The sequence below is a fragment of the Acinonyx jubatus genome, chromosome D1 (assembly GCF_027475565.1).
Source record: "Acinonyx jubatus isolate Ajub_Pintada_27869175 chromosome D1, VMU_Ajub_asm_v1.0, whole genome shotgun sequence".
NCBI classification, from domain to species: Eukaryota; Metazoa; Chordata; class Mammalia; order Carnivora; family Felidae; genus Acinonyx; species Acinonyx jubatus.
Window position 1 is genome coordinate 85,218,915 of NC_069390.1, and position 12,343 is coordinate 85,231,257.

The 12,343-nt window shown below is 40.5% G+C and overlaps 1 protein-coding gene across 4 annotated transcripts in view; it reads right to left on the reverse strand.

Annotated features, from left to right (window-relative positions):
- NTM (neurotrimin) overlaps nt 1-12,343 on the reverse strand; it is a 935,659-nt gene that overhangs the window by 546,650 nt on the left and 376,666 nt on the right. Inside the window, exon 2 of one of the 4 annotated variants that reach the window (XM_053203851.1) lies at nt 4,723-4,791. The exons of the other annotated variants lie outside the window; for them this stretch is intronic. The gene's annotated coding sequence lies outside the window, so the exon portion shown is untranslated. The remainder of the gene's footprint in view (nt 1-4,722; nt 4,792-12,343) is intronic. 4 annotated transcript variants of the gene reach the window in all.

Consider the following 12,343-nt stretch of genomic DNA (forward strand, 5'->3'; position numbering starts at 1 on the left):
AAGGCTGAGTATATGCTTTCAAGGTGTGTCTAAGTTAGACAGAGCTACAGTATGTACCGTGGACCAAGCGTTGCTTAATGACTATTCTTTTGGGAGGGAAGATATGATCAAAATAGGTATCTGGAAGAGATAGTCCCTAAATACACACTTTCAGGTGACATCAGTGGAGGAAAGAGGGAAATCATGGGAGTAAATGTTTTCTTTCGGGAATTTATCAAGTAAGGAAAGTGAAAATGAAAATCTTTTTTAGTTTTGTTGAGTCTTGCTGTCTAAAAGTGGCCAAAATTTCACTTCAACTTTGCCTGGTGGAGAAGATCACCTCCAGGGAAGAAACACATGATCTTCCTCCTTGTTGAGCAAGCACTGCACACAGCAAAAAGCACCTTGATATTAAACCATAAACCAAGTGAACTAATAAATAAAGCTGCCAACCGCAGTTGAGCAGTGATGCTCCATATCTGATATTTTCAGGGGACAACCCCCTGAAAGGTATTTCCACATGCTCTTTTTCTAAGATACATCTCACTGTGTTTTGTAAAGCATAGATTAACTTCATGGACAGCCTTCCCCTGGAGGAGGCTTGTGCTGAGTTACAATCCAGGGACACTGAAATAGAAGCCACAGTGAGGCTTACAGCAGACAGAGAAAGCCTTCTTTACCTCTGGAGTTACTATTTCTAACGTCCATAAAAAAACAAAACTCCAAGAGAGATGTGCATTGCTAAGCCTCATGAATAGGCAGGGAAGTGAGAGGAAGAGAAAGAGAAAGGGAACACACATACTCATTTTCTCCTGAGTCACCACAGGGTCTGTCCAGGGGACTGAGCTCCTCTCAGCAGTTTTGAAATCAGTCTGCTCTAAAAGCCACAGGCATCTTAGGAAGGAAGTAGCCCACAACAGCACTCAGATCATTAATGATACACTCATATTGAATGCTGAGGCAAAATTATCTTCACCTTAAGTTTAATGCATTCCTGGAAACCACAAGAACAGCTCTGAGGAATGTTCCTAATGGCAAGTGAAAGAAAAAACTTGCTTCAATTCTTGGCGACCACACAACCTAAAACAGAGATGGAAAATTATATTTGGAGCCAAAAATATGACCTCTTCATTTATCCTGCTTGCTATGAATTCATCTGTGGCAAGTAGATGCTCTGTTGGCCCTGCTGGAGTGATACAAAGTGGAGAAAACTACTCCAGAAAGCACACGGTGGGGAAATGTGTATTCGTGGGCCAAAAAAAAGAAAAAAAAAAAGTTCAGTGACTTTTTGAAAATGAATTTTCCAGCTCCATAAGACAGTGTGTGTAATTGTGTGAAAAGTCAAGGGTTAGTGTGAGTGATAAGAATGGACGTCCCCAAGGGGAGACAGAAATAAGGAGAAGGAAGAAATGAAGGACCACATCACCATCCTTCCTGGGATGCTGCCATGGAAGAAGAAATTGAGGTTGTAAGGGGCAAAAATCAGAGCCTGAGGGGTAAGAAGCTTAATAAAAGCTATTGAGATAAAGGAAAGCTCTTGGAACAGATGGGTCTCCCACTGACATTTATGAAGAATTCACTGACGATTAAGTACTCCAAGCTTGGTGGAAGCCTTCAGAGCAATTTTGGAAAAACAGAAGAAGGCAAAGTCAATGACTCCATGGCTATTGACTATTTTGTTTAAAAATGGCATGACAGGAGATGTCAGGAATTGGAGGTTCTTAGCACTATTGAATCCAGGCTTTAAAACACTAGTGGGAATTTTGCTGTGAGTCCAGCAGCCATTGCTGACAGAATGATACACGAGAACCTAAACCATGTAATAAAGGGGAGGAAGATCATGCACCGCTTAGTCACCTGAAATGAAGAAGGAGGACATCCTGAAGTTGGAACACAATCAAGTTACACCACTCTTGGATAAAGACATCATGTTTGACAAGACAGTGTGTGACTTTGCATTGCTAAGGTTATGCATGTGACCTACCACATTAGCCACATGAGAACGGATAGTCAGAAAGAAGAGAAAAATGTCTGAAGAAAAGGTAAAGATACCCACTCAACTATTTGCTGCCTGCATTTACAACACGTTTCTGATTTTTAAAATGCATCAGTATAAGACTAATGCTAAGGAAAGGGATACAGGGAATGCTAGGCAACATCATATATGTGGCACACCAGTGATATGGGAAGCTAAGGTGAAGGTAAACCCATTTACCCATGGAAATGTCCAATCCATAAATATGATTTTGAAATGGCTGCATTAAGAAAGAACTAAAGTGAGCACAGCAGCCTACCCTTTAGATATTCCAGTGTACCTGCTGTTCTGCAAACATATCTTGGATGGTATCACAACAATAAACATCTCTCCCCTTTTTCTGGCCAATCTTTATTCCTTCTTTATTCCTTTTAGTCTCATCGCAACTATCATCTCCTCTCTATAACGTACTCACCCCTTCTTAGGTAGGGATAACTGCTCCCTCCTCTCTGATCCCCCAGTGTTTGGTATAAATGCCATGTGTGAGTTTTCTATTGTTGCAGAACAAATTTCCACAAAATTGACACCTAAAACAACACAAATTTACCATCTCATGGTTTCCATGGGTTAGGGGTCCTTCTGTTTTAGCTGGGTGGTCTGCTCAGTATCTCACAATGCTGAAGTTGGGTGTCAACGGTCTGTATTGGCATCTAGAAGCTCAGTTAGGGAACGGTCACTTTCAAGCTTTATCAGATCATTAGGAGAATTATTTCCTTGTGACCAATTGACATAAGGCTGTCAGCTAGAGATCACATTCAGGTCCTAGAGTCTGTTTTCAGGTTCTAAGTCATGACCACAGACTCTGTGGTTCTTTCCATAGGCTGCTTTCTTCCAGGCCAGCGGGAGGATATCTCTCTGACATTGCACCTTGTCTTGACAGGACTGGCCTGACTAGGTCTGTCTCATCCAGAATAATGTCCCTTTTGATTGATCCAAAGTCAACTGATCAATAACCTAGTCATAAGGATAGTATCCCATCATATCCATTGACTCCACCCACACTCGAGGGGAGAAGAAAATACTGGGTGTATGTGCAGGAGGGAGGAGAAATGGGTGTCATTATGGAATCCTGCCTACTATGCACTATAACTGTTGAGATTTGGTGTAATAGTCATATATTTTATGGCTAGGATATACATGATATTTTAATATATATTCACAATTATATTATATATTATACTATATAGTTTTATATTACTATATATGCATATAATACGTATATCATTATATATGTGTTTTTACACACACACACACGCAGAGTCTCCCCTTGAGCAGAGACCATATGTTTTCAAATCACTATTACCAAGAACTAGAATGATACTAAACCTATAGGAGATATTAATAACTTCTTTTAAGTTAAATGCCAGTTTGAAAATAGCATATAAACGAACAACAACAGCATTTAGGATTGGTTTGAGAGAGGATTATGAGAAATACATTTGGAAATGGCATAGGAAGGTAGAGAATGGAAAAAAGAAGAAAGTTTCCTGAACATGTGGAAGAAAACGTGTAACAATGTGTCCACTTCAGCCCTCATGTTTCACTGTGGACTGCTCAATAAAGCATACACTATGTTACACCACTACCAATAGAATTATCAAATTTTTTTCTGACATTCTTAAAGTCAAAGAGAAACAACATGATTCCGTTAGAAGTGCAGGGTTCATATTCTCCCCCAGTCCAAGTTTTAAGGCACTTCCCAGCGACAGAAGCGGGGCTAGAGAGAAGATGGCATTACCCAGGTTTAGAGCAAGGAAGAGCACCTCTGAGCCCAAGTAGTGTGCAGATGGTGCTGGAGATGGCTGCATCTGGGACAGTCACCTTCATAGAAAAGCTTCATTGAACACTTGAAGATCCCAGGTTGCCCACTACATCAATCCAGCAGAACAAGGAGTCCCCCTTTCTTGAAAATACTGATATTTCATACTGAATTACAAGGAAATTATGGAAGAGCATGGACTTGGGGCAAAAGGAGGCCTAAAAACTTCACTTTAAACTGCTACCAGGATTAAATGGGTGATGATGATGATAAAGGCCCAGAACATGTCCCAGTCAGTGCTGACTCATATACCTGGGTAGATTGTAGTCTTAGCCTAGACAGATTCTGGAGCAATAATGATGAAGCCTTGGCATCTTGGTGTCTGAATTTCTAACCTTGTCATCTATGTACTGGATGCTGCTCAAAGCTTGAACCCTGAGTCTTTCATGTGCTGCAGTACAGATACAGAATCACATAAGGGTCAAACTACATTTTCCTATAATCATAAATAGGAGTAACACAGTTGATAAAAGCTTTAAGTGAGATAGATGCAGCATTTTGAAAATTTCTAAGATGCCTTTTATCAAGAAATACATTTTTTATTACTGGTTTTGTTTTATAAGTTTTAGAGTTGGAATTGCTAGATTTTTCCAGTTCATCCAGACTGGTGGGCTCTCTTTTTTGCCTGGCATATTCTTTAGAGGACCTTTTCATGTGAGTCACCAGTGCTACAAAAAATGTGAAAGGAAGCATCATCCCAATCTGAGCATCCACAAAAATCAGAGTCCAGAACACAGAACAACAGCAGAAAGAACAACGACACCACCCACATAAACCTATGGACACAAATGGTGTCTCTTCAATGACAGTCCTTTCTGACTTAACCCTGGCTCAAGAAACATTGGCTGAGGAAAATGAGGCAGCAGGCAGTGATACTCATCATACTGACCGTGAGATTGCAGAGCAAAGTTGTGAAGGGCCAGTGTTCCCAATCGTCCCAGGGATCAATGGCAAAGCACTGGAAAAGAAACAATGAACAGGAGACTTCAGGAAGCTCCAATTCTGTTTCATGAAGCTCAGAAATTTGAGATTCCTGCATGTGGAAGCTATTATTTCCACCCACAGGCTATTGATTTAATTTAGCAGACGTTTCTTACTAGGAAAATCTCATGACTTACAGAGCCAGGGCTCAGAAATGGTCACAGCCTGGAACCTACAAAGTAAACATCTAATTCCAATCAGACTTGCCTAAGAACTCATGCAGAGAAAGTTATACTGACTGTCCTGGGAAGCCTTAGACCTAATGTTTTACCTTTTGGAACTCAACACTTCTATTACCAATGGAAGAGAATCCCTTCTGTGTTGACAAGTTCACATCTCTAAAGATGGGCTGGGTCTGCAAGTACATCCCCTCATATTCCGAAAGGAGAACCTTTAAGGAGAACCTTAAAGTCTAGGTTCTCCACCTTCACTAGAAAAGGAGGAGGGAGGGGCACCTGGATGTCTCAGTCAGTTAAGCATCGGACTTCACTAGGGTCATGATCTCATGGTTTGTGAGTTCAAGTCCCTCATCAGGCTCCATTCAGCTAGCTCAGAGCCTGGAGCCTGCTTAGGATTCTGTCTCTCCCTCTCTTTCTCTGCCCTCTCCTCCTCATGCTGTCTCTCTCTCTCTCTCTCAAAAATAAAAACAAACATTAAAAAAATAAAAATGAAAAAAAGAAAAGGAGGAGGGAAACAATAGTTTGAGCCTGCTCAGCACCAGCCATCGGGTCTCTGGTCTCCCCTGTCAGGGGGCGGGGCCTATCTGGTGACTGCTTAGCTGGGTAAATGATTTAATTAAAAACAAATGAACAGACAAAAGAACAACATGGGCTATTCAAACCATGTCTCATCCTCTTATTTCTGTAACATGAAAAAACATGAGTGGAACCACACTTCTGCAACATCCTCCCTCCTCACTTCCCCTGAGAGGAGGAGAGATCTATCTGTCTAATCAGCCTGGGAAAATTTCTGAGCATGTGAGCTCTGGCTGGACTAGTACCCTGGGATGTATCATCTGCCTTCACCATGCCATGAACAGCCCATTGATTAGTAAGAGATCTGAGGTTGGATTGCCAGTCTGCCTGGACTGGATGGACATCTGCCTTCTTAGCATATTTCTCAATTGGTTCAGAATATGCAAGGCAGAGATGTGATTGATGTTCCTATCCCCCAGCCTTCCCTCATGGTCAGGTAGAAAAAAACACAGCACTTGTAGCCCACAACCTTGATTCTAGTCACTAGCTGTCACCTTGAAAATTTTCACTTCTCACCAATGCTCTGAATCTCTGTTGCTTTATTTGGAAAAAAAAAAAAAAGTCAGTAAAATTTTCTCCACAGGCAGGGTTGTAGAGCCCCTATAAGACACCATTATTCAAATATCTATAATTAATGAACTCAACATATTTTGATCCCACAGGGAAAAAAAACCACAAATGCTTTAGAGAAAACAAAAGCTAGTTACTGGTGAACATTCTTTTTTTCTTCTTTGTTCTTTAATTTCCTTCTCTTTCCTTCTTTCTTACCTCCTTTCTTGTCTTGTTTTCACATTGGAGTTTCTCTGCTAACATTTTCACAGAAGCATAAAGCTTGAAGAGGGTTTGAGTGCTTTTCTTCCTAATTGAAAGAATAGTTTCAGTAGAAAACTTTTTACTTTATAAAACTAAAAATATCAAATAAATGGAGAATAAAATATGAATTGATGGAATGGGGGAAAAGTATTGGGAATTCAGAAATAGGTGTGAAATGTTAAATATAGGAAAATTTAGGAGGGAATTTCTGTGAGATAAGAAGATCATCAGCAGAAAAGATGCCATTAACTGCTTAATTATATGTTGCTGTCATAGGGAACTGCTTGGAGAATGTGACATATGCCCGGTCTTTGTACTGGGCAACTTATACCAATGTTTAACAACCTTTTGAGATATCAAGACCTTATCAAAACCCCCCAAGTCCTCTGTGAAGATTTACATTGATTTGATGAAGTCAATAGCATTTAAATGAGCTATATTTTTAAATATAACAAAAACGTCACCCTTTCAAAAATAATACAAAAATATCTAGGTCACATTATTTATTTAGTCTACACCGCCCTAGGGGGGTCCCATAGATTAGGAATCATGATTTACTCTCTACTGGTGTTTTTAGAACCATAAACTATTTCATTACAAGCATATAATAATAATAATAATAATTATTATTATTATTATTATTCAGGTATTAAGGTACTAAGCACTTTATTTGGATTACCTTGCATAATTCTTACAACAAGCTCATGAGGTCAGATTGTTGAACACTTTTTGGAGATGATGGAACCAAGGCCCCTAAAAAGTTAAGCAATTTGCCTTTGAACTGAGATTAGGAGCCCAGGCCAGTTGATTCTGGACATTGAATTGTTAACCCTTACATGATATTTATTGCCTTGCTTATAGTTCTCAACACAAAATAAAATACATATAGAGTGATGACACACAATAAAGTAATTCCAACTTAATCACATTAGTTAGTAATTTAAAAATAAAATAAACATGGGTGATGACTATTGAGGAAGACAGTGTAATGGTAACAAAGCCACTGGAAAAAGGGAGAGGAATATCCCTTGGGGAATTGGGGAATTGGACAGAGAAATGGGAATTAGAAAGATGATAAAAAGGGCTGTATCTGAATATTTATGCTCCATGTTTCATGTGGCAGTGACTGAAATGTGATGTATAGGAATTAAAAGCATGTGATTGAAAAGGAAAATAGTCAATGGAAAGGAGAAAGACCACATTGCTTTAAATAACATAACATATTTTTAAGATCACACATGTATATAAGCCAAGGAAGGAAGATGCTTCAATAAAATAATAATAATTAGAAGACAGGTGGAATAATGTAGGTTCTTTGGTGGTAACTGTAGAAACAAGAGATACTCTTGGCAGAATGGAGGACTGCCATGTGCCCTCTGGAAGGGTAGTTGCTCTGAGTACCAGAGTTCTGAGTCAGATGTCAATTTGGAACAACAACCCTGAATTTCCTCACATTTATGGAACAAGACAGGACTCTCCCCCTCTACTTGTCACATGTGTCTGATTCAGCTGCCTTTCTCTGATACACTCTTCCCCAGCTGAACACATTATTGCCTTACTATACTCCCAGTTCCAGAGCCATAAACATACTCTCACCCATGTCTAAATTTCTGAATATGGGTGCTATATCACATCTTGGATGTTCACTAATATTCCTCATGAGAAAACTCAATATCCTTTTCTTCCCATTGTATATGAACTATTTGAACCCCCAAAGGCATATATGGCCACACAAAGACAGACAGTCATTCTTTCCCATAAGCAAATGTTTACTGATTTCAAGGTCCTGAGCTATGTCTAGAGGTAGGATTGTGAACAAGTAAGACACAGGGCCTGGATTCATAAAGTTTACACCTCAGTGGAGGACACACTGCAAAAAATGAATGATCAGAAAATTTAAAGAAGTGCAGGATAGTACCTGTTATACATGAAACATATAAGATGTTTATTAATGAATATCAGGACATGGGGCCAAGGTTAATTTAGGTAAAGCTTTGGGGGAAAATTATATAAGTGGAGATGTATAGGATGAGAAGATAGAAAGCATTACAGGCATAGGAAACTGAATGCAATTGCCTGAGAGAAATGGAGGTGGAGCATGGCAGAGTCAGAGAAGGCTAGGGGTCTGGCGAATAGGAAGAGATGAGGTCAAATCATACAGATATTTGTATTTAGGCCCTGGCAAGAGGTTGAGAGTAACAAAGTCTTTGGAGGGTCTAAAAGTAGTGATAATGGCACTGATTCGCATTCACAGATTATAAGATAAGCTGCTTTGCAGAGAATGGACTGGGGTGGTGGAAAGGGGGAAGGAGAAAGTTGGTTCCCTAGAGGGAGGAGGTGCTCATATGGTTTCTTCTTTATGCAGCTGCTGGGTTATGCACCTGGAAGGAATACAGAGTGTAGCTTAAGAACACCTGCTGTGGAGATACACTGGCTGGGCTCACTACCAATGAACTGGAGAGACTTGGACACATTTCTCAACCTGTCTGTGTCTTGATTTCCTCAACTCAGAGATAATAATTGCCCTTATGTTTTAGGTTGGCTATGATGATTAATCAGATAATGAATGAAAAGGAAGTGATCGCTGGCTACATGTTACCTCTTTAACTGTTTTGGTGACTTTTGGGGATCAGGAAGGGAGGGAACTCCTGGTCATGAGGGGAGAAGGCAAAAACAAGGTGAGTCATAGAAAGAAGCAGCTTCAAGGTGTGTTCTCCCTCTTCATCTCAATGACTAATTGCTCCAAAACAATAGCTATCAACAGTCATCAACCACAGGCCTAGTCATAGGCACCCATTGTTTTATTTCATTCACATGCAGTCTTGCTGTGTAGATATTATTATCTTCATTTTATATATGAGGAAATTGTGGTCCAAAGGAACTAGCTAACTTGCTCAAGGTCACCTAGTTAGTGGCAGAGCCAGAATTCAATCCAGATCTGTCTCTTTCCAAACCCCATGATCTTTCCACCAAAACGGTGCATCTACAGCACACACCTGCATTCCAAACATATCTCAGGTTCTTAGGATTCTGTAGCATCTGTGTCTCTCAGCACAGGGTATCCTATCTATGGATGGTCCCCAGGTAACACAGGGGAGAAAGAAATCTGCCCACTCCAAGGCTTATAAAAAAGGACAGAACAGACCCGTTCCATCTGGTATTCTATAAAGCACGCCTTGCCAGGTAAAGTCTGGAAATGAGGTTGTACCCACTGCTGAGTACCAAATGTTATATAGCTAATTAACCACAGAGATTTGGGAAGGAACCCATTAAAGAGACCAAATACAGCATGAAGGAAAAGCAAATGGTAATGTTGCTGCTTATTACATTATTGTCATTAATATTGATATTAATACTATTATTTAGTTTTATTATTACTCTGATATATCATTATTATTGCTGTCTCCTAGCATCTTCTGCGTAAATCTATCACCAAATGTTTTAGAGGTTTAATATCGTTATAGTTATGTAATTAAACAAATAGAAATAATAGTTGCAGAATTGCAGAGTTACGTAATTATTGCTCTACAATGGAAACAATAAATAAAACTTACGTGCCTCCATAGCAGTTACATTAACAACAATAGAAACACTGAAGGATGAAGCTTAAAATTTATGTAATGGTTACATAATTAAATAATAAATTATCCTAGAACTACAGGGACATGGACTATATAAAGCAGCCTACAGAATGGAAGAGAAAAGGAAACCTTTAAGCAATACAACAAATTATGCATACACACACACACACACACACACACACATATATATGTTATATGTTATATGTTATATGTCTATGAATACAAAACAAAGCAACATGGGTCCAGCATGGGGACCTCTGGGGTTTGTCTTGTGAAGACTCTTCAGCTTCCCATTCTAGATTCAGACATGTGGGTGGATTTTATCAACCCCAGTGCACAAAGTGTTTTGTCTAAAGCTATAAATCACATGGATAGTATAATACCCTTAGCTGCACAGTCTAACACATATGACACACATTTAATCTCTATGTTTTAAATTATCTCAAAATTTAGCTTTAGTCCTGGCTAAATATTACATAACAACTCTTCAGCTACCTGCGTTGACTCAATGACTAGTGCATGCACATGGGATGGGAAGCTTGCCAGAGGCCGAGGATGATACTCTTTTGAAAATTATTTGAGATTGTTGAAGCACATAATCCCCATATCATGATGTTGCTTTGGTTGTGTTATCACAATGTTACCAGACTCAAATATTTGAGAAGACTAAGATGTTAAATCAAATATCAGATGCTGACTGACTTGCTAATCTTTTTATCCCAAAGTTTTGCAGTCAGGCTGCCTCAGTTTTCTAAAAGCGGTGTATTTACCAAGGTCCAGAGTGAAGAACAGCATCACATAGCTGAGGATATAAAAGCTGGGCACCTGCTCTAAAGACTGAGTTCAGATCGGGATGCCAGTGTATAGCAACACATTTTTTGCTCTGAATCCACCTGTCTCCCTGGGTGTCAGCAGATCGAGCCCATTGTTGGAATGAATGGCACGATGGGATGTTCCTGGAATGCCAGCAGCATGTGGTATGAATAAGCACATGGCATTGCTCAGCAGTGACAATGGGGAGGCAGACGGCTCCTGTCCAGAGCCAGCAGGGAACAGAGCTGTAGTCTGCCAGCCTCTCTGTAATTCGCATTTCAAGGAGGCTCTCACTTTTCCATCAGGCCTGTTCTGAGAGCAGCCAGGTTGGGCCATTATCATAATGGGGTCACCTGGGAGTCTGGGAATAGACAGGGGAGCAGTCTATTGGGGAGAACTAATTGACTCCTGTCTCATTACTTGGCTCAGCTTGACAGGCAAACTCAGTGATGGGAAAAGGACAGCCTCAGAAGAAGACCATGCCAAGGAAGGGGCAAGAGGCCACCACACCTGCTGGGCCTGGGGGAGTGTAAGTGGACTGCCCAATGTCAGCCCCACAAATTCAGGTTGTAATTTTCCAACATGCAGCCCTGACTTGCCCCTGGCCTACAGGGAGACTATGCCGCCCATCTGTCTGTGTTTGTGAGCTGCAGTGATGAAGGACACTCACAATTCAGACCCTTTGGTATCACTTTGTTCCTTTCCCCCAAAATCTCACCTTGAAATCCTGTGATTAAGATCCTCTGTACCCTTCCCCAGAGGAAGGTGAAAGTAGGGACTTCTCTAGGCAAGCAGGGTAAGTTTTCATTATCCTGGGACTATAGGAACTTATACAAGGGCTTAAGGAGCTACTGTTGTTATCCTGAGCCACATGGGAACCTATGTAAAGCATGTTTGATTTTCTCAGCGACTACCAAGGGGCTCTTGGAAGCACTGTGGGGCTGCTGAAAGTCTTGGGACTTCAAAAGTAAACAAACCTGTTATATTAGTTAGCTCAAACTGTCATGATGAACACCATACCTTGGGCAACTTAAACAATGGGCATTCATTCATTCAAGTTATGGAAGCCAGAGTCCTCGGTAAGGATGCCACCATGGTCGGGTTCTGGGGAGAGCTCCCTTTCTGACTTGCAGAAGGCTGTCTTCTCACTGTGTCCTTGCCTGTCTTGTCCTCCCTGACGTGGAGAGAGAGAGATTTCTTCTCTCCCTCTCTATCTTTTCCCAAAAAGCTATGAATCCCTTCATGAAGGGCCCACCCTCATTGCCTCATCTAACTCTAATTGCATGTCAAAGGTCGCATCTCCAAAACCATTACAGTGGAGATGAGGGCTTTACCACATAAATTTGGGTGGACATAAACATTCAGTCCATATAACACCTGAGTTTGAATTTCAGCTTCCTTTTTTTTATTAGGTGTGGATCCTACCTGATTTCAATGCCTGGATCTCAGTTGCCTTACCTGTATAATGTGACTAGCAATACTTACTAAGTTGCACCACTGTGAGGAGCAGGGGGGTAAATGCAGACAATGCCTCTGACGCATATTAAATATGCGTTCTGTTCTGTTC